Raw genomic sequence first — 23,615 nt, 5'->3', positions numbered from 1 at the left:
TTAACAAACCTCCACCAACCAGCCAGAGGAAGATAGTCAAAGTCATGGTTAACAAACCTCCACCAGCCAGAGGAAGATAGTCAAAGTCATGGTTAACAAACCTCCACCAACCAGCCAGAGGAAGAGAGTCAAAGTCATGGTTAACAAACCTCCACCAGCCAGAGGAAGAGAGTCAAAGTCATTGTTAACAAACCTCCACCAGCCAGAGGCAGATAGTCAAAGTCATGGTTAACAAACCTCCACCAGCCAGAGGAAGAGAGTCAAAGTCATTGTTAACAAACCTCCACCAGCCAGAGGAAGATAGTCAAAGTCATGGTAAACAAACCTCCACCCGCCAGAGGAAGATAGTCAAAGTCATGGTAAACAAACCTCCACCCGCCAGAGGAAGATAGTCAAAGTCATGGTAAACAATGGCTGTGGGTAAATGTTGTCTCCGTACATCAACCTTGGAGCTATCAAGCTGAGGGGGAGCCTTTACTCATGATCCTCCATCCTTTATTGAGGCTTGTCGCCATTTTCCAGTGTATTTCGTGACTGTGTGACTGTATGACTATTATTTTGTGACTGTATTATTGTGTGGCTGTATTATTGTGTGACAGTGTGGCTGTATTATTGTGTGACTGTGTGCAGACCGTCCTCATTATCTCTACTAACAGCCACGCACTACCAATCTCCAGAGATATCCTCTTATGAACACAAACAGTGTGTGTGTGTGTGTGTGTGTGTGTGTGTGTGTGTGTGTGTGTGTGTGTGTGTGTGTGTGTGTGTGTGTGTGTGTGTGTGTGTGTGTGTGTGTGTGTGTGTGTGTGTGTGTGTGTGTGTGTGTGTGTGTGTGTGTGTGCGTGTGTGTGTGTGTGCGTGCATGCGTGCGTGCGTGTGTGCGCACGTTGCAAGGTGCCGAATAGAGCAGGAATCTACATAGCCGAGGCAACAGGCTTGTTTAATGATAAAACACATTAATAACGATGACACGCAGTGGCTCAGTGAGTGCATCAGAGCTGAAAAGACTCAAATGGAAGACATCAAATTATGCGTGAATGCCTCCATTACATTCAAGAAATTACATTTAGCATCTAGACACCCACTCTCTGTATCCCACAGCCTAAACCCACCATTTTCTGTTCAACAATCGCTCTCTCTTACACTTCCAAACACACACACACACACACACACACACACACACACACTATCCAAAGATCCTAGGATCTCTCCCTTGCAAAAAGCATACAGTCCATTAACCACCACCAGAGTATAAACTCTCCAAACAAACAGCCCCTCTTCATGATAAACAGTCTCAATGCAAATATCTCTTATTTAGATCTTTTTCCACTTGACTGCCAGTATATTTGTTGAGCTGTGAGCTGTTTGAAGTAAGACAGATGGGAATCCCATGTCTGTTTTAGAAAAGTCTGCTCTACCTAAATGTCTCTCAAAAAATGAACAGCTTTGTGCACATGTAGATCAACTCTCCAGAAAAAAATCAAAGTAAAAAGATTTCCTTTAAGCGTCTCCGTGCACCCCTGCAGGTTAGCGCGCAGCCCGAGCTGCGTTGCCTCAGCAGTTTAGCATATTAAACACTGTAACGGTTCATTACCATTAGTCCTCCTGTCTTCTGCATTCAAAGGCTTTACTCAACAAAGATGCCAATGTTTGTTTGTGTTTTGTTTCTGGCTCATACAAATTTGCATATTTAATGAATATTCATTTTCAACAGGGACTTGGGGACTTGAGATGGCGACACTAGGGCGGAGCTGAAATATTACCATTTTCCGAAGCGCTTTTAGCCCCTCTTCGTTTTGATCAGAATTCATCATAGTGAGACGGGTGGAAGTCACGCTTGAATTAGCTGTGGGAAGCCTCTGGCTATTGGAGAGATGTGTTACCTCTCTCTCTCTGAGGGGTTGGGGTAAATGCGGAGGACACATTTCGGTTGAATGCATTCAGTTGTGCAACTGACTAGGTATCCACGTCCCCCTTCCTATCCATCTTTCATTTCCTCTTGTTTTGGTTCCTTCTTGTTTGCTGGAAGTAGCAGCTTTTTGTTCACTTTAGATCCTGTCTCTCTTGCCAGTTGTGTTCCTCTGATCCCCTCTCACATGCAGGCCTGACTGGCAGACAAGTGACAGCAGCCTGTCCCTCTAGCCTCACACTGTTAGCACCTCAGTCATCTCCATATCTCTCTCTCCTCATCTCCTTCTCTCCCTCTCTCTCGCTCTCGCTCTCTCTCTCTGTACCTTTATCAGCTCTCTCTCGAAAGCTTCCAATTTAGATCAGCCCTCCTAATTGAAGAGACAATTGAGGAGACGTTGGTGAAAGCACCTTGAGACACTAGTTCATTAAATCAGGTCTGAAAGACAGCATTTGCGTACACCTTGGGGAGTTTGGTCGGGCTTTTGATTAAAGCACTGCCGCTCCCCTCGGACGTGCTCTCTGGTTTTCTCTCTCTATCACTCATTCCCTGTACACAGGCAGTGTGTTCATATGGTTTATGCTACTTTCTTTCAGCTATGGAGCATTGTTTTGATGTCCGTCATAGGAAACTGAGTGGACGACGGAGGTTATCACAAAGGACTGATAGTTTTCAACGTGAGTGTCAGTGCCAAGGACAGTGAGGCTAAATAATGAATAATACTTTAACAATAAATTATTTGCATTAACATCATAGATGCATGAATAGTGTCGAAGGGCTCCAAGGATTTCATTAACTGCAGGGCGATATCAATATGTTAAACCCACAACGTTATGCAAACACCAGCTCCAATGTGCTCTTTAGCTCTGACAGTGGAAGCTTGACTGTGTCTTGACTACACTATTATAGGTGCAAAATATTATACTGCAGAACTTTAAAGGCCACGTAAACAGCCTGGCTAAAGCTGCTTGAGGACAAGATGGAACCAGCCTGCCTAAAGCTGCTAGAGGACAAGATGGAACCAGCCTGGCTAAAGCTGCTAGAGGACAAGATGTAACCAGCCTGCCTAAAGCTGCTAGAGGACAAGATGGAACCAGCCTGCCTAAAGCTGCTAGAGGACAAGATGGAACCAGTCTGGCTAAAGCTGCTAGAGGACAAGATGTAACCAGCCTGGCTAAAGCTGCTAGAGGACAAGATGTAACCAGCCTGCCTAAAGCTGCTAGAGGACAAGATGTAACCAGCCTGGCTAAAGCTGCTAGAGGACAAGATGTAACCAGCCTGCCTAAAGCTGCTTGAGGACAAGATGTAACCAGCCTGGCTAAAGCTGCTAGAGGACAAGATGTAACCAGCCTGGCTAAAGCTGCTAGAGAACAAGATGTAACCAGCCTGGCTAAAGCTGCTAGAGGACAAGATGTAACCAGCCTGCCTAAAGCTGCTAGAGAACAAGATGTAACCAGCCTGGCTAAAGCTGCTAGAGGACAAGATGTAACCAGCCTGCCTAAAGCTGCTAGAGGACAAGATGTAACCAGCCTGCCTAAAGCTGCTAGAGAACAAGATGTAACCAGCCTGGCTAAAGCTGCTAGAGAACAAGATGTAACAAGCCTGGCTAAAGCTGCTAGAGAACAAGATGGAACCAGCCTGGGTAAAGCTGCTAGAGGACAAGATGGAACCAGCCTGCCTAAAGCTGCTAGAGGACAAGATGGAACCAGCCTGCCTAAAGCTGCTAGAGGACAAGATGTAACCAGCCTGCCTAAAGCTGTTAGAGGACAAGATGTAACAAGCCTGGCTAAAGCTGCTAGAGGACAAGATGTAACCAGCCTGCCTAAAGCTGCTAGAGGACAAGATGTAACCAGCCTGGCTAAAGCTGCTACAGGACAAGATGTAACCAGCCTGCCTAAAGCTGTTAGAGGACAAGATGTAACCAGCCTGCCTAAAGCTGCTAGAGGACAAGATGTAACCAGCCTGCCTAAAGCTGCTAGAGGACAAGATGTAACCAGCCTGGCTAAAGCTGCTAGAGGACAAGATGTAACCAGCCTGCCTAAAGCTGCTAGAGGACAAGATGTAACCAGCCTGCCTAAAGCTGCTAGAGGACAAGATGTAACCAGCCTGGCTAAAGCTGCTAGAGGACAAGATGTAACCAGCCTGCCTAAAGCTGCTAGAGGACAAGATGTAACCAGCCTGCCTAAAGCTGCTAGAGGACAAGATGTAACCAGCCTGCCTAAAGCTGCTAGAGGACAAGATGTAACCAGCCTGCCTAAAGCTGCTAGAGGACAAGATGTAACCAGCCTGCCTAAAGCTGCTAGAGGACAAGATGTAACCAGCCTGCCTAAAGCTGCTAGAGGACAAGATGTAACCAGCCTGCCTAAAGCTGCTAGAGGACAAGATGTAACCAGCCTGCCTAAAGCTGCTAGAGGACAAGATGTAACCAGCCTGGCTAAAGCTGCTAGAGGACAAGATGTCACCAGCCTGCCTAAAGCTGCTAGAGGACAAGATGTAACCAGCCTGCCTAAAGCTGCTAGAGGACAAGATGTAACCAGCCTGCCTAAAGCTGCTAGAGAACAAGATGTAACCAGCCTGCCTAAAGCTGCTAGAGGACAAGATGTAACCAGCCTGGCTAAAGCTGCTAGAGGACAAGATGTAACCTGTCTGGCTGAAGCTGCTAGAGGACAAGATGTAACCAGCCTGCCTAAAGCTGCTAGAGGACAAGATGTAACCAGCCTGGCTAAAGCTGCTAGAGGACAAGATGTAACCAGTCTGGCTAAAGCTGCTAGAGGACAAGATGTAACCAGCCTGCCTAAAGCTGCTAGAGGACAAGATGTAACCAGCCTGGCTAAAGCTGCTAGAGGACAAGATGTAACCAGCCTGCCTAAAGCTGCTAGAGGACAAGATGTAACCAGCCTGCCTAAAGCTGCTAGAGGACAAGATGTAACCAGCCTGCCTAAAGCTGCTAGAGGACAAGATGTAACCAGCCTGCCTAAAGCTGCTAGAGGACAAGATGTAACCAGCCTGGCTAAAGCTGCTAGAGGACAAGATGTAACCAGCCTGCCTAAAGCTGCTAGAGGACAAGATGTAACCAGCCTGCCTAAAGCTGCTAGAGGACAAGATGTAACCAGCCTGCCTAAAGCTGCTAGAGGACAAGATGTAACCAGCCTGCCTAAAGCTGCTAGAGGACAAGATGTAACCAGCCTGGCTAAAGCTGCTAGAGGACAAGATGTCACCAGCCTGCCTAAAGCTGCTAGAGGACAAGATGTAACCAGCCTGCCTAAAGCTGCTAGAGGACAAGATGTAACCAGCCTGCCTAAAGCTGCTAGAGGACAAGATGTAACCAGCCTGGCTAAAGCTGCTAGAGGACAAGATGTAACCAGCCTGCCTAAAGCTGCTAGAGGACAAGATGTAACCAGCCTGCCTAAAGCTGCTAGAGGACAAGATGTAACCAGCCTGCCTAAAGCTGCTAGAGGACAAGATGTAACCAGCCTGCCTAAAGCTGCTAGAGGACAAGATGTAACCAGCCTGCCTAAAGCTGCTAGAGGACAAGATGTAACGAGCCTGCCTAAAGCTGCTAGAGGACAAGATGTAACCAGCCTGGCTAAAGCTGCTAGAGGACAAGATGTAACCAGCCTGCCTAAAGCTGCTAGAGGACAAGATGTAACCAGCCTGCCTAAAGCTGCTAGAGGACAAGATGTAACCAGCCTGCCTAAAGCTGCTAGAGGACAAGATGTAACCAGCCTGGCTAAAGCTGCTTGAGGACAAGATGTCACCAGCCTGCCTAAAGCTGCTAGAGGACAAGATGTAACCAGCCTGGCTAAAGCTGCTAGAGGACAAGATGTAACCAGCCTGCCTAAAGCTGCTAGAGAACAAGATGTAACCAGCCTGCCTAAAGCTGCTAGAGGACAAGATGTAACCAGCCTGGCTAAAGCTGCTAGAGGACAAGATGTAACCAGTCTGGCTAAAGCTGCTAGAGGACAAGATGTAACCAGCCTGCCTAAAGCTGCTAGAGGACAAGATGTAACCAGCCTGGCTAAAGCTGCTAGAGGACAAGATGTAACCAGCCTGCCTAAAGCTGCTAGAGGACAAGATGTAACCAGCCTGGCTAAAGCTGCTAGAGGACAAGATGTAACCAGCCTGGCTAAAGCTGCTAGAGGATAAGATGTAACCAGCCTGGCTAAAGCTGCTAGAGGAGATATAAATCTGTCAGTCACCTCTAATCCTATACTACTTTCATACCCATTTAAACCACCATCCCAGGCCTATTCTATTCCCTTGCGCGAACCATGGGTTATCCAGTTGTGGGAGCTGTTCTTTGTTGTGCCCTGAGTGGTGCCACTCGGGTCACAAGGGAATAGAACATGGAAACCAGCGTCCCAAATGGACTTTTGACATTCCAAGCATAACCATGTCTAGGCAGTGTTTCTACCCTTTCCTTATTAGAGTCAGGGGTACCTAGGTGTCTTTACTCAATGCACCAAGGTCCTCTAGAAAACTAGCCTGTAAAAGACAGAGACAAGACAGTAAGCTGGGTGAGGGAACGAGGCTTAGGTGAAGATTACGACATACACAAAAGCCAACAGTAGTAAATTCCCTTCGCTTAATGTCTCACCTCAGCTTACCCTGACAAGAGATTGCTACTGTGTGTGGGATATATAATACCAATGCAGTGGAGGCTGGTGGGAGGAGTTATAGGAGGATGGGATGATTGTTATGGCTGGAATGGAATTAATGGAACAGAGTCAAACATGTGATTTCCATATATTCCATTCCAGGTATTACAATGAACCTGTCCTCCTATAGCTCCTCCTGAGGCGGTCCAAAAGCATATTGGTTGGTGTTCCCTTAAACAAAGCATATGCCTGTCCTGTGTCGCATTGATTTCAGTCCTCCACACAACCTATATTTTTCAGTTCCTTTTCAGATAATTCAAACTTTTAGTTTGTAACCACTAACCTGTTCGCTTTTGTACAAGTGAATTGTGGCTGGTAATTTTCAGTCGTTTTCTCTTGAGACCCTTGTCACTGACGTCCTAATTGACTCCAGATGTACCCACATGCTAGTAGCAGGTGTGTGGAGTGAACAAATTAGTGCTTGTGCCCAACATTCAAACACCTTTTCCAAGTTGTTTTTATGAATATATTCCACAAGCACCTGTCTGAGGTTAGATATACATAGGGGGGGGGGGGGGGGGGGTTAATTCAATAGGAAAGTATTCCTCTATTGTACTTGTATGTGGATGTGCCATATATTCTGTTCAGTTGTTTCTGTTTGTTGGATGGGAATATCCAGATTGGAGTTAACATTGAAGTGTAGATAAACAGCCGGGGATGATGTTGTGTCTGTGCTGATCTGTCTGGGTGGATAGTAGTCTAGACTAAACAGGATTGAAAATGTTCTTTGAGCTCTCGATCAATAACTGCATTTTAATAGCCCTCAAAGGTTATTCAAGTTCATGTGATTTGATCGTAAGCAAGTTGTTGGAGCAGGTCCTTAGCTTGGAGTAGAAAGATGGGGAACTGAAGGCAACCTTAATATCGGCATCAGGAATAAGTTACTACTTTTTGACGACATACAGTAAATGTCTACTTGTTGGTGGTATATAGTGGGTGTGCTGAATTATATCTCTTACCATCCTTCCTTATGAGTAAAACCTAATCTTCCTCTCCCACCAAGTGTTAGAGTGCTCATGTATCGTAACCTTTACTATTATACCGTGACATATTCATTTATAAAGCATTTATCATATAGACCTACAGACGCTTTTGTGCTTTTGTGTTAAATACACCTCAATACTCCACCATGAACAAAATGCTCTTACGGTTCCAGAACAGATTTAGTTCATTTTGATGGGGCTTCCAACTGTATGACGTAGAGATCCAATTGCTTTTAAGTACTTTGGGCACCGACTGGAGTCAACTGACAGACAGCAGAAGGCTCTCATGATCTGTAGTAGTAGCAGACACACAGCAACCTCTCTCCCCCTCCATTCTGTTGTGTAATCCTAAACGAGCACCAGGCCTTTGTTCAATAGGCAATCTTTATGGATCGTTGCAAGTAGAAAGTCAAGAATAGAGCGGACGTTATTCCTTCTTCTACAGAGGCATGTTTGTTCTACAGTTTATATTTCTATCCGTTTCTATTTCTTCCAAAACGTTGTGACTTGCTGAATGCAGCCCACATCCCTTCTCTCATGAAATACTGAACAGGCTCTACTGTCTTCCTCTGCTAATACAGGCAGCAATGGCCTTGTGCTTCATCATGCTTACTGCTCTCTGCCTTGCTTGGCTTCCACACATCTGGAGTCTCTTTTGTGTCTTAGTATAGCGGGTGTTTCCATTGATTTCTCTTCATAATATTTCTTGTTCTAGCGGCTTAAATTATATCTATGGTCACAACTTCACTGAGACCTCCATGTGTAGGAGTTTTTTTGTCTCTTGAGAGAACGGCTTTTGTTGCATTCAAAGTCATGGAAACACTTGAGTTCTAGTCCTTCTCATTAACTACACACTGCCCTCTTCTGGGCTGTCCTAAGTACTGCCTGGAGAAATGAGGACCAGTGTTATAACATTTATGAGAGTTACTATAAAATGTAAAATCCTCCCAGTGATAGAGGGCTACTGTATGATTTCACATATAGGACATTTCCAGTCATTCATAAACAGGCAGGCTCAGTACCATGGCTGAATAATATGTTTGTGACAATCAGATCATGTATTCCCTTATGCATGGACTACGAAGGACTTGTTGTGTCTGGCATGTTAAGGGTGTTCTGTGCCCTGAGGCGAAAACAATTAATCTATGATAACAAATCATTTTGGCAGGCTTTGATTTGAATGATTCAGTCTCCAATGAGCCTGAATCATTCAAATATCAGTCCTATGAGACGCTGATCTAATGCGAGTAGTGGAGGAACAGGAATTTGACACTGGTGCTTCTCCTGAGTGCCCACCATTTTGGATTAGACACTAAACAACAAAGACAGACAACACAGTCTGAATGGAGAAATACATTTGGCCATAGTGCCCAATCAATCAAAATTCAGCAAGTACGCGACAGTGGTCAAAGCAGAATGATCACCCTCCGATGGTACAAGCACCAGATTGTCATGAGAGAGAGAGGCTCACGTCTGCCATGTACATTTAATAGTCTAATTTCTCTTCCAGAGAGTCTTATTCTAGTGTCTGTCGGCAAACAAACCCTGCATTCCCTCTGAGCACAGATGTCAGTTCAACGTCTAGTTTTGATTGACATTTGGTTGAGTTGTCAACTAACGTAAATTCAACGTGAAATCCACAAAATAGTCCACCATGTCATTGGATTTAGCTTAAGAATTGTCTGAAAAAATGATGAAATTTCCTAACATTGATTACTGCTTTTCTAATCCAATCAGTTTTCCACGTTGATTCAACATCATCACATTGAATTATTTGGTTGAAATGAAGTGGAAACATTATTGATTCAACCAATTTTTTGCCCAGTGGGTGTGTGTGTGTGTTCTGAATATGGAGCCAGAAACCCATTCCAAGATATTTACAGGCACGTGGATGGAGCGCTGTCTCTATTTAACTTCTTGCACTTCTATTTCTGACTTTCTGCTAATTTAAATGAATTACACCATCTGTCATTAGGGGCTAGATGCACTATATCCCTGGTTTCAGAGACAGTTTTATTTTCAGCTCCCCGGGATGCAGAGAGGGAGGTTATTTATTGAAAATGGTGAGTGTGAACAGATTGGACAACCCTGTTACGTCAAGGACATGACTCCAAGCCAAAACAAGTCAATGTTATTGCATTGTCTTCGGGACTATTTGGATGAAGGGCCATGGGATGGGCCATGCCTCGAAGTATACAAGTATATTCCTCAAATCCTGTGTTTCTCCAACGTTTTCTGTAAGCTATGGTACTTCCTACTTAAGGGTCTGATGACAATATACTGTAACTAACTTTAAAACTGACAAAAAGATTAATGTCAGCGAACCATCAGAGGTACCGGTCAGCATCATCCCTGGGACCGATGCTTGTCCCAGAACCGGAGGTTGAGAAACATTGCTCAAATGTTTCTTGCCCAGGGACCCCCTCCCAGGCCACCCGGCGACACAAAGATGTGCGTCTTGTCTTATAATGATAATGAATGATAATGGCAAGTAGAAGTAATCAACCTTTTAAAATGAAAAGACTTGGTAGACAGGTTATTTATTGTGACCTCCCCACAGTTCACTGGAAGAGGAAGTGGAAACTCTAAGAGAGCTTCGAAGCTAATTTTCAACAATTCTACACAGTTTTACATGGAGCTGGGACAATTTTGTAGTTTTAAATGTATTGCAATTCTATGCATTTTGCAATGGATATAACAAAGTCAATGGGCTGGTGCTCTGAATGGCCTTTAACTTTTTGCTGACTGTCTAACTTTTATTTTTTTATTTTTTTACCCCTTTTTCTCCACAATTTCGTGGCATCCAATTGTTGTAGTAGCTACTATCTTGTCTCATCGCTACAACTCCCGTACGGGCTCGGGAGAGACGAAGGTTGAATGTCATGCTCCGATACACAACCCAACCAACCCGGAAGCCAGCCGCACCAATGTTCGGAGGAAACACCGTGCACCTGGCGACCTTGGTTAGCGCTCACTGCGCCCAGCCCGCCCCAGGAGTCGCTGGTGCGCGATGAGACAAGGACACCCCTACCGAACAAGCCCTCCCTAACGACGCTAGGCCAATTGTGCATCCCCCCACGGACCTCCCGGTCGCGGCCGGTTACGACAGAGCCTGGGCGCGAACCCAGGGACTCTGATGGCACAGCTGGCGCTGCAGTACAGCACCCTTAACCACTGCGCCACCCGGGAGGCCTGTCTTTTATTTGATGGTTAGGGTTTTGCAGTTTAAAATCAATCTCAAAGTGTCATGGTAAAGAGTGTCAATTGATCTCAAACACTGAGCGGAAGCGTTCATATATAAAATATCCCCATAGTCTAGTAAAGGCATAAATGTAGCTGATACTAGCCTCCAACAACGACGAGACAGCCTACAGGAAGGAGGTGAGGGCTCCTGGAGTGTGGTGTCAGGAAAATAACCTCTCACTCAACATCAACAAAACAAAGGAGATGATCATGGACTTCAGAAAACAGGGAGCACCCCCTTATCCACATCGACGAGACAGCAGTGGAGAAGGTGGAAAGTTTTACGTTTCTCGGGGTATACATCACTGGCAAACTGAAATGGACCACCCACACAGACAGTGTGATGAAGAAGGCGCAACAGCGCCAATTCAACCTCAGGAGGCTGAAGACATTTGTCTTGTCACCTAAAACCCTCACAAACTTCTACAAATGCTCAATTGAGAGCATCCTGTCTGGCTGTATCAGCACCTGGTACGGCAATTGCACCGCGCACAACCGCAGGGCTCTCCAGCGGGTGGTGCGGTCTGCACAACGCATCACCGGGGGCAAACTACCAAACCTCCAGGACACCTACAGCACCCGATGTCACAGGAAGGCCAAAAAGATCATCAAGGACAACAACCACCCGAGCCACTGCCTGTTCAATCCACTATCATCCAGAAGGTGAGGTCAATACAGGTGCACCAATGCTAGGGCCGAGAGACTGAAAACATTCTATCTCAAGGCCATCAGACTGTTAAATAGCCATCACTAGCACAGAGAGGCTGCTGCCAACATACACAGACTTGAAATCATTGGCCACTTTAATAAATGGAGCACTAGTCACTTTAATAATGTCACTTTAATAATGTTTACATATCTTGCATTACTTATCTCATATGTATATACTGTATTCTATACTATCTACTGCATCTTAGTTTATGCTACTCAGACATTGCTCATCCATATATTTATATTTTCTTAATTCCATTCCTTTACTTAGATTTGTGTGTATTAGGTATTTGTTGTGAAATTGTTAGATATTACTTGTTAGATATTGCTGCACTGTCGGAACTAGAAGCACAAGCATTTCGCTACACCCGCAATAACATCTGCTAAACACGTGTATGTGACCGATTAAATTGGATTTATTTGATTTGATTTAGAGATATAGGGATACCTGATCTGTTGCATGATCTGCTAGTCTGTAGATATAGGGATACTAGAACTTTTGGATGATCTGCTAGAGATATAGGGCTGTACAGATATAGGGCTAATAGAGCTGTTTGATGAAGAGCATGCAGCCAGCCAGCCACTGTCGAAAACATGTGCAGCAGAGCCATGAGAGATCCAACGCCTCGGGCCCTGTGACGTCAGTCAGCAGAGAGGGCTGATGGGAATTCGATACACAGCAACGCTGCCTAATTTATTCCACAATAAAACCGACAGAAGCTTGTTTGTCTGTTTCTGTGTGCAATGGCTGTGGAATGTACTACAGTATATGCACACATTATTTACGGATGCTAAAAGATTCATCTGAGAAAAATGATTTGTCGTTGCATTGATTTGTCGTTAAAGAGATGGATATTTGTATGCACTGTATGAAGTCAAGTCCAGCTTTTATTATGAAAACGTGTTATTAGTTAGCTGGCAGTGGAGGCTGCTGAGGGGAGGATGGCTCATAATAATGGCTGGAATGGAGTCAATGGAATCAACCAATGATATGGAATGATGTCATTCCATTGACTCCATTCCAGACATTATTATGAGCCGTCCTCCCCTCAGCAGCCTCCACTGTTAGCTAGGTATTTTCAATGTTATCGTCTCAAGCCATACTAATCAGAAATATTCTGTCATGAAACAATTAGTGTCTCATTGGCACATTTGAATCAGAGTACCACACATAAAATACAACATCAACTCTACGTCTTAGTCAGCTTTAGCTACTCCCATTGCCAAAACCAAAGGTCCCATAAATGCATGCACACACACACACACACAAGTAAAAGCGTTTGCATGTGAAATTCCCGCCTCAGTTTGTTTTCAGAGGCTATTTCATTTATTCTCCTTACTGAGGATCTGCCAACCCTGTCTACCAACTTCATCTGTTCACATCACTGGCCTCGTCAACACATGCTATCCCCATCCATCACACATATATTGTTATCCTGGTTCCCAAATGGCACCCTACTCCTATATAGTGTACTACTTTTGACCAGGACCCCTAGGGATAGGGTGCCATTTGGGATAATACAAAACAGAAGCTGCATACTGAACATAACCAAAACCAACAGTGCCTGATGAATGACGCAACAGAGGGCTATATGAACAGAGAGTTATCAGGGTGATGATGAAGTCCAGGTGTGCTTAACGATGGGGAAGAGGTGTGCGCAATGATGGTTGCCAGGTGAACGCAGTGTGGGTTGCCAGGTGAACTCAGTGTGGGTTGCCAGGACCGGTGGTTAGTAGAACCTAAATACATGCTTCTTTCCAAAGGACAACATTAAAGTACATTGAGGAGCTCTTTTTTGCTATAGAGTGCATATAGCTTTCCACTTTCATCCTCCTCAAAGGGAATAACAACACTCCTGGGAGCCAGCATACACGACAACCTCCACTCAATCCCTATGTTTTTTCTCAGAAAAACAAAATGTTTCTGGCAGTGTCCCATCACTGTCTCTGGTCATGGTGGGATTCAAGATAGTTTCCGGCCACCTGCTCACAGACACAGCACAGCCCAGAGCATTGACCGGGTCCTTTCAACATGACACAGAACATTACGCCAGACTGGGCAGAAACACACTCCTTTTCCGTGAGTTGAAGTGTGGTTGATTGTGCAACGTGCCATGCCTTCTCTGACCACCTCTGTCACATTGAACTGGGTCACACAGACAAACAGGTTATGGCATATGTGGTTTCCCCCTCAGAGAATACATCACAACAGATTGGTATGCAAAAACTGAAGAACTCATTTCAAATTACACGTTTTTTTATGATCTTGACCTGTCTGTCTGGGTGTGTGTTTGTATAGTTATCTAATACCGTTTTCACACTACTGAGTCAAACCAAGCTGAGCTGTACTGGGTTGGCCTGGTTACACATCCAGCATCGTTGCAGAAATTGGTTGTTAACTGTGTTGGGGAGTAAGTGATCATATGTAATCTGATTACAAAAACAACTACAACTAATCCGTTACCAGCTAAAATATTGTAATCAGATTACAGATACTTTCAAAAAAGTAGACGATTACTAATTGGATTACATTTAAATTCAGAAAGGATGTTTGCAAAAAAAACATGACAACTTTCTATTTTCTCAATGACATTCAATTCAACATTGAAAACAGGCACAATTTAAGTTTGTTCCACCTGAGTGAATCAGAGACCACTATGAAATCACATCACACAAAAAAGCCCCCTCAACCAGCACACTCAAATCACCAGGGGCATTACCCAGTTACATGTATGGGGCAACCATTAGTGTTCAACCGAGGGGTACGAGAAACAAGCTTGCTTCAACAATTTCCTCTACCTGCCCGACTACCTTTCTCTCTGGACCTTGGTTTCTCCCACCTTTCCTGAGGAGAATATGGAGTGTTGGTTCACTAACACAAGTAGATCACCCCTGAACTTCGTTGGAATCTATGTTTCTCTGCCTTTTGAAACATGGATGTATTTCTCTGCCTTTTGAAACATGGAGGTGTTTCTCTACCTTTTGAAACATGGTGTTCCTCTGCCTTTTGAAACATGGATGTGTTTCTCTGCCTTCTGAAACACGGAAGTGTTTCTCTGCCTTCTGAAACACGGATGTGTTTCTCTGCCTTTTGAAACATGGAGGTGTTTCTCTGCCTTCTGAAACATGGATGTGTTTCTCTGCCTTCTGAAACATGGATGTGTTTCTCTGCCTTTTGAAACATGGATGTGTTTCTCTGCCTTTTGAAACATGGATGTGTTTCTCTGCCTTTTCAAACATGGATGTGTGTCTCTTCCTTCTGAAACATGGATGTGTGTCTCTTCCTTCTGAAACATGGATGTGTGTCTCTTCTTTCTGAAACATGGATGTGTTTCTCTGCCTTCTGAAACATGGAGGTTTTTCTCTGCCTTCTGAAACATGGATGTGTTTCTCTGCGTTCTGAAACATGGAGGTGTTTCTCTGCGTTCTGAAACATGGAGGTGTTTCTCTGCCTTTTGAAACATGGAGGTGTTTCTCTTCCTTCTGAAACATGGAGGTGTTTCTCTTCCTTCTGAAACATGGAGGTGTTTCTCTGCTTTTTGAAACATGGATGTGTTTCTCTGCCTTCTGAAACATGGATGTGTTTCTCTGCCTTCTGAAACATGGATGTGTTTCTCTGCCTTCTGAAACATGGATGTGTTTCTCTGCCTTTTGTATAGGGTCAGGAGAATTTGAGCTATTGGTAAAGAAAAGAGTAGAAAGTTCTAATGAGCCATCCCATTCTCTGGTGTTAGTGTAGACCGGCTGTCTCTCACTATGAGCTGTGGACAGAATACTAATGTATGACTAATGGGGTGTCTGTCTCTCGCTCTCTCCTTCTCCATCCCGCTTCCTCTCTCTTTCTCAATCTTTCTTCCTCCCTCTCCATTGTTCTCCTCTCTCCCTCTCTCTCCATCTTTCTTCCTCCCTCTCCATCGTTCCCTCTCCGCTCTCTCTCCTTCTTTCTCTCTCTTTCTTTCACTCTCTTCCTTTCTCTCTCATTTCTCTCTCCTTCTTTCTCTCTCCCCCGCTCTCTTCCTCTCTCCCTCTCTCTCTTCATCTCTCCCTCTCTGTCTCTCCTTCTTTCTCTCTATCCCTCTCTCCCTCTATCCCTCTCTCCCTCTCTCCACAACAAACACAGTGTGTGCGAGAGCCATAATCCACCACATTGAAGACGCAACTTCAAGCACATTGAAGATTGTTTCCTTAGTGAGGGATTTGCAAAGGGATTTCTGAGCCACACAAGTCAGTCTGGGGGAATTTAGTGGGAGGTTTAATGAGAACAGGGATAAAAAACATTCTTGAACATCCCCCTGAGGCGCTGCTGATGGCAACCCTCCTCATAATTGTTGTGATCCTGAAGCTCTGATCACCTATTGGTGGGTACAAGCACCGCTTTGGTCTTAACTCCATAGAGTCGGCTTACCTAATCCCCCCCTAGCCATTCTATGTGGTAAAGTTATCAAATCATTCTCTCACTCCTGAATGCATCCCTCAAAGAAATAAAAACATCCCAGAATGCTATCAGCTTGTGAACGTCTCCACAGAGTCCGATTAAAACCTGGTGAGATTTAAATGGAGTAGGATTAAGCTCCATCTTTAGTGTACAAAGTCTGATTGCATTTGACTTTAACAAGGACTTTGAAATATAGCTTTTTGCAACATCTCCAATTCAGGCAACTTTAAAAACAGCCATCATCCATAACTGATGCAGATAAAAAAAATATATTAAAAAAAACACATCCAGAACAAAGATAAGAGGATGTCTGGCATTGATTGCAGACTTGATCATGGACATGCAACGTATGCTCCTGTCAGAGACCAATCCAAACAGATTATTGACAAAAGGATTGGCTCGAATGTCATTTGTGATGATGGTCTGTTGGCAACATCCTTACATTCATCATAAACATTCATCCATCCGCTAGCTACACAGAAGTGTAGAGTTTCAAAATCATCTACGCATCACAGTATATCGACTATAGGCTGTCTAACTTTATTCCATCAGAACTTGTCATTAGGCTATTATCCCCATTCCACTGCATCTCTCATTTGCATTAGCCATCCTATTAGCCGTGAGAATGGTATAAGAAAACAAAGTGGTGGAATGCTGCAGGATACTGCTCGCGCTCAGTTAATCTTTCCATTCACCTTGAGTGGACTGGCCACATCAGTGGAAATGGCTCTCAGTTTTGTCTGTCTGTACAGACTACCTGTCAAGGGCAGACATACACTGACAGTCCCCTAAGGACGGACTATGGTTAATCAAACCAATATGGGGAGTATTCTTGGTGGGTGTCTCGATCATTTTCTGTATTTCCCCTGCACTGTTTACGCCTGACGACAGTCTCCTTTCTGATTAACAGTGGCCATAATATTGAATAAAATCCTCTACGGTGGATCGAAGTAACTCAGCCACAGTGCTGAAAGGTCAGGTAACATAAAATGAGATTAGCATTGATTGCCTTCATAGATTTTAACATTTAGATTTTTGCATTGGAGGCGGCACATACATTGTATGTCATGTTATTGTGCCCCCAAGGAGTGTTAAATGTTATATAGGCACCTCTATTGCCAGGAAAGGTTGCTGAAAGGGACGTGGATAGTTTCATTTTCCCAATACGCATAAAAGGACACATTTAATGTTGTATGTAATGGATTGTTGCATTTATATAGTGCATTTAAATGCATCAGTAAGCATGTTCAGTACTTGGTGAGTTTCATATGTGAGTTTCATACCATATGGAGAAAAGGTTACTACTGGCCCTTCAGCACCACCTCCAACAACAGCAACCACACTTTCCTATGTGGTCTCCCATCCAGGGGTTAACCCAGCCCTACCCTGCTTAGCTTATGTAAACCAGTCCATTTTAACAATGCAATGTACTGTAAGGATGGATTTTATCATGCCCTCCTTTCATAAAATGTCACTATGTAGAATTTGCTTTATGATTGATGAATGGCTCTGAATCACGCTTCTACACACCACATACAAGAATCCATAACGCCACATGACACAGATATGAAAGCATAGATCGCCCCCTTTCTCTCTCTCTCTCTCTCTCCCCCTCTATTTCTCTCTCTCTCTCCTCTTTCTCTCTTCCCCTCATCCCTTTCTCTCTCTCTTTCTCCTCCTCTCTCTCTCCCCCTCCCCCTCTTTCATTGTTCTCTCTCTATATCTCATCTCTCTCTCTGTCCTCTCCATCCCTCTATCTACTCTCTCTCTCTCCATCTCCCTATCTTCTCCCTCCTGTGTTCTCTCAGTTCATTAGACAAACACAAACAGGCTGGTCCCCCATGGTGTGGTAACTGCAGCCTGTACACACAAACACAGAACGTTTATCTCGCTCTCGCTCTCTCTCTTTCCTCTCTCTCGCTCTCTCACTCTCTCTCTCTCTTGCTCTCTCGCTTTGCTCTCTCTCTCTCTCTCTCTCTCTCTCTCTCTCTCTCTCTCTCTCTCTCGCTCTCTCTCTCTCTCTCTCTTTCCTCTCTCTTGCTCTTTCCTCTCTCTCTTTCCTCTCTCTCTTTCCTCTCTCTCTCTTTCCTCTCTCTCACTCTCTCTCATTCCTCTCTCTTGCTCTTTCCTCTTTCTCTCTTTCCTCTCTCTCGCTCTCTCTCTCTTGCTCTCTCTGCTCTCTCTCTTTGCTCTCTCTTTGCTCTCTATCTCTCTTGCTCTCTCTCGCTCTCACTCTTGCGCTCTCTCTTTGCTCTCTCCCTCTCTTTGCTCTCTATCTTTGTCCCTCTCTCTCTCTCTTTCTCTCTCTTTTACTATCTATTTCCTATCTCTCTCTCTGTCCTCTCCCTCCCTCTCCATACCTATATATCTTTCTCTCCATCTCCGTATCTTCTCCCTCCTGTGTTCTCTCAGTTCATTAGACAAACACAAACAGGCTGTCATCCTATACACACTCAGACACCAGACTCCAAACTTCTATCAAACAGACACTGGACTCCAAACTTCTATCAAAACAGACACTGGACTCCAAACTTCTATCAAACAGACACTGGACTCCAAACTTCTATCAAACAGACACTGGACTCCAAACTTCTATCAGACCCCAAACTCCAAACTTCTATCAAACAGACACTGGACTCTAAACTTCTATCAAACAGACGCTGGACTCTAAACTTCTCTCAGGGCACCAGTCACCTCTTGAGGCAAGGATACTTGGACAGTAGGGCTATAATTCAACAGGATTGTAGGGAGGCTTTCTTTGCATTCTATTCCACAGTCACAAACATCTGATTCAACTTGACTGACTACATACGCATGCATGGGAATGCACGCACGTGCAGGCACACACACACACACACACACACACACACACACACACATTCCCTGTCAGGTCACATATCGAGTTTTTCCTTTCTTGTGTAATTGGTATGTACAGTAGACAGACATCAACACCCTGACCTATGACCTCACCAGCAGTGTGTGGGCCAATCAGACGCCAAGGGACGGTGCCAGGAGTATGCCGGCCAAGCTGTGACTGTGGGAGACTAATGAACTAATTGATCAGGGTGGAAGGCCTCTGGCCGTCACTGTTCCTCAGAGGATCATACAGCCAATGAGGCCGATACAAGGGCCAAACCACAGTACGTCACAGTCAGAGTCAGATATTAATATGACCACAGGCAAACTAGCTCTCCACAATACAGATACTCTCCAGACAGTTTATGTTCATAACATTCCTAAGAATATATTATTTGGCCATTAGTGGAAAGGTGGTCTGAATCTGAAGTTCGATGTACGTGGTTATGTGATTCGAAGTCTGTCCCATCAAACACATACACACACACACAGTAAGATAGACAAAAACACGGACAGACACACGAACAGATGGACACAGACATGATTCACACAAAAATGCACCCATTAGATTCCCCACAACAAAAATCATTGGCAGCGCCATCAAGGATTTTCCTCCCTACAAAGAGACTCTGTCATGTCAAGCAATGGGCCACTGGCTTTAAGGATGTTCAGTAAGCCAGAGATTGTTACAGTTTTGTTGTAATGAAATAGCCGTCTAATTGACATCACAATTAGAATATGTGCATTTCCTCAATTGACAATTTAACCATTTAAACGACACAGGCCCTCAGCTCAGACTAAATCCCATGCCATGATTACCGATGGACTTACTGAGAAGATTTGATGAAATAGAGAGCCAGTCATCTCTTAGTATCATAGTATCTTAGTAGCCTCTTCTAGCTCTGCGATAGTGGACACTGTTGAACCTTATCTCTCTTATTGCAGGGTCCCAGCTGATGGCTCTAGTCTAGCTACAGTACCGAACAGCATACAGCCCATGCACTTCCGAGCTCAGCCTGGTCCCAGAACTGTTTGTGCTGTACTGCCAACTTCCTAGGTCGTCGATGGCATGACGAGAGCCAGTGAGGGCTATCCGGTGCAAACAGGGGAACGGCTACTCAGGGCCTAGACTGGGGTCCGTCTCTGGTTTGGGTCTGGCAGCCCTCTCCCTCCCTTCCCAGACCCCATCTCTGTTCAGCCTACATGTGATGTGAGGGGTCAATGTGTACACCACATGAATGAACCAGCCACTCAATGTGGGGATCTTTGTGCATTTTCCTTATCCCTCCCACCCTCCCTCTCTCTCTCAGCCACTTACTCCCCATAGACCGGACCTGGCTCCTTTGAGAGTGCTTCCCTTCCCCACTGTGAAGCAGCCTTCTTAGGCATCTCACAGACCATTCTATACCTTATTGCTCCAGGTCTTCCATGGAGAGTGGTCATGTGACACAGCATTTGTATAGATGAGTGAAATGCATTGGCTTTGTGTTCCATGCTGAATAGCATCTCTCAGTGTCACACATAGAAATATCAAGTGTTTGAAATGTGAGGGGCAACTTAACATTGAGGGAAAGCAGGATCCGTAAAATGTGCCTTGCCTTATCTTCCTCAAATGGCAGCCCTTACATAAACGCCAGTGCACATTGACAAATGGGACTGGTTATGTGAGAGTTAGCTCACCCTCCTGGCTTCCATCCGGGCAGCTCAGCTCCACCTCGGGTCTCTCAATGAGCTTGACTTCCCACTGACCAAAGCTGGTTTCTCAAACTCATCTCTCCACCTATTGCCTCATGTTTAATCTCCCAGCTCTTTCATTAGGAACACACCATGTGTTACTTCTAAAGCAATGAAGTGGCCAAAGCTCATTTAAATCTAGATCGAGACCGGGGCTCTTTTGTCACAGTAGGAATGCTAGAGATGTCGGTTGAAGTCTGGGTTCCTATACCAGGGGTGAACATAACTATGGCAACACAGGCGCAAGGTCTGCTCAACCATAGGAGTGCTACAATACTGATGCCCTCTGTTTCTCATTCCAGTCAGGCCTGACCCAAATTACAATATCCTGGGAAAAACACTGTCCCCGACAACACACATGCGCACGCACATGCACGGCCACGCACAAATACTCTCTGTCAAACACACTCACATACACTGCAAGCATAGGTCTTCGTAAGAGGATACCAAACAGAGGCAATAAAATGACTAGTCTAATGATATCCTTGGAGAGTGAAGGGTTATGTTCTGGTGGGCGTGCACCTCTGTAGAATTGGGAAACTTGACTGATGGAGTGATTCAAGCAGTTGTGCTACAATATGAAGAAAAACTAAATATCGTTTTAGACTTGAGGAAACAGATGTTCTTAGAAGTCTTGAAGTTTGCAACGATTCCTACAGCATACTAAGTATTTGGATAAATGCTACTTTTGGAGTGAATCCCTTACTGTAATGCAAACACTAAATATTACAGGGAAATGGTAAACACAAAGCCCTGCAGCTCTCTCTACTATTGTTATTTCCTCATGAGCTTGTTTTGAGCTTCTTGTTCTTTACTGTTTTGTTTGTCTCTCATACGAAGCCTGAAAGGGAAATATATCCAGTTTAAATTATAAATCCTTTGTTAATGAAAAAAGAAGAGCTTTTATGTTCATATACCTGATTCTTCCACGTTCAGAACTGAATAAACCATAGAAAACGCATGGACAATCAAGATGGTTTACATCAACAGCGTGCTGAAAGGGATACAAAAACAACACCCATAGCTTGTGGTGATTAGTATCTGCAACCATAAATTATAATAGAGAGAAAAAAATTCACAAAAAGGCTCTCGAGCTATACTTTGGTTCGTCGCAGTGTTTAGTGTATTATTAGCCTGGGACGTGGCACGACATCCAAAACAAAGCAAGCCAGAGAACACTTACAACACAGAGAGTTAATAATGATGCTGCCAACTCAAAGACACCAGTTCCACTATCCCACAACACAAACACTCCCCCTACGCTCCTTCTGCCATCACTAATTGTCCATATCTGTCTAGGCTACAGTTAGACTCATCTGATTGAGTCTCGGCCCATTCATACTCCACAGACTCCCAGCATCGCTAGTCCCTGTCTGCCTCTCTCACAGTTCTGAAATCTCCCTCCTCATCTCAGCCCCAATAGCTTCACACGCCACATCTCTCCTGGTCACCCAACTACCACCACACATCCAAGTGTGCACCTTGCTCCGGTTATATGTACTTACTTTGAACTGGAGGTCTGGTGGTTGTTCCAACGCTTTGCAATAGTTTGTGAACTCTCCTCTCATCTGCTCCTCACCCCTGCTGTCAGTCACTCTCTCTCTCTAATTCTCTCTCTACCTCCCTCTCTTTCTTTCACTTACTCTCTCACTCTTGTCTCTCCACAAGTCTGGGCAAACGATAGCTGTTTCCCCCCTCTCTCTCTCTCTTTCTCTCACCCTCTCATTTCTGTTGCTGAGAGAGGAGGGCGTTCTGAAAAGCTTGGTTTCCTGACTCGTGATCAGGATCTCATTGCCACAAGGTCACTCCAGGGACGGCCCGCTTGGCAGGGGAGCAGCACTCAGAGAGAGAGAAGAGAGAAAGAGGGGGTAGAGAGGGAGACAGGAGGGAGGAGAGGGAGCACTTAGAGACAGAACTGGAGCTATGTAGTCACACTGGGGACAGAGAAAGAGAGCGAGAGGGCGAGAGGTTGGGTTGAGTTGGGTTGAGGTGGGGTTAGCTACAGAAGGGTTCTGACAGGATATAAAACAACATGAAGAACAACATGGACAACAGCATGGAGAACAGTACCCACAGTGGAAAAAATACATTTTAATATATTTAACAAGTAAAATGTATTTTAAGTACACTAACGGTCAAAATTTTAGAACACAGAGTCATTCAAGGGTTTTTCTTTATTTTTACTACTTTCTACATTGTAGAATAATGGTGAAGATATCACAACTATGAAATAACACATGGAATCATGTAGTAACCAAAAAAGTGTTAAACAAATCTAAATATATTTTACCTTGAAGATAGCCTTGTAATGACAGCTTTGCACACTTTTGGCATTCTCTCAACCAGCTTCATGAGGCAGTCACCTGGAATGAATTTCAATTAACAGGTGTGCCTTCTTAAAAGTTAATTTATGTAATTTCTTTCCTTCTTAATGCGTTTGAGCCAATCAGTTGTGTTGTGACAAGGTAGGGGGGTATACATAAGGTAGCCCTATTTGGTAAAAGACCAAGTCCATATTCTGGCAAAAACAGCTCAAATAAGCAAAGAGAAATGACAGTCTATGATTACTTTAAGACATGAAGGTCAGTCAATATGGAATATTTCAAGAACTTTGAAAGTTTCTTCAAGTGCAGTCGCAAAAATCGCTCTATGATGAAACTGGCTCTCATGCGGACCACCACAGGAATGGAAGACATAGCGTTACCTCTGCTGCAGAGGATAAGTTTATTAGAGTTACCAGCCTCAGAAATTGCAGCCCACATAAATGTTTCACAGAGTTTAAGTAACAGACCGCAGAGTGAAGGAAAAGCAGCCAACAGGTACTCAGCATATGTGGGAACTCCTTCAAGACTTTTGAAAAAGCTGGAAGTTGGTTGAGAGAATGCCAAGAGTGTGCAAGCTGTCATCAAGGCAAAGGGTAGCTATTTGAAGAATCTCAAATGTAAAATATATTTGGATTATTTTAACACTTTTTTGGTTACTACATGATTCCATATGTGTTATTTTATAGTTGTGATGTCTTCACTATTACTCTACAATTTAGAAAATAGTCAAAATAAAGAAAAACTCTTGAATGTGTAGGTGTT

At 44.3% G+C, this 23,615-nt stretch overlaps 1 protein-coding gene across 1 annotated transcript in view; it reads right to left on the bottom strand.

The window, feature by feature from the left end:
• Nucleotides 1-22,312, bottom strand: part of LOC109896272 (pleiotrophin-A) — a 46,508-nt gene extending 24,196 nt beyond the window's left edge. The window contains exon 1 of the mRNA XM_031831545.1: nucleotides 22,035-22,312. The gene's annotated coding sequence lies outside the window, so the exon portion shown is untranslated. The remainder of the gene's footprint in view (nucleotides 1-22,034) is intronic.
• Nucleotides 22,313-23,615: the final 1,303 nt, after the last annotated feature.

Source organism: Oncorhynchus kisutch, linkage group LG9, assembly GCF_002021735.2.
Source record: "Oncorhynchus kisutch isolate 150728-3 linkage group LG9, Okis_V2, whole genome shotgun sequence".
NCBI classification, from domain to species: Eukaryota; Metazoa; Chordata; class Actinopteri; order Salmoniformes; family Salmonidae; genus Oncorhynchus; species Oncorhynchus kisutch.
The sequence above is the reverse complement of the archived record's forward strand: the minus strand, read 5'-3'. Positions and strand labels throughout refer to the sequence as shown.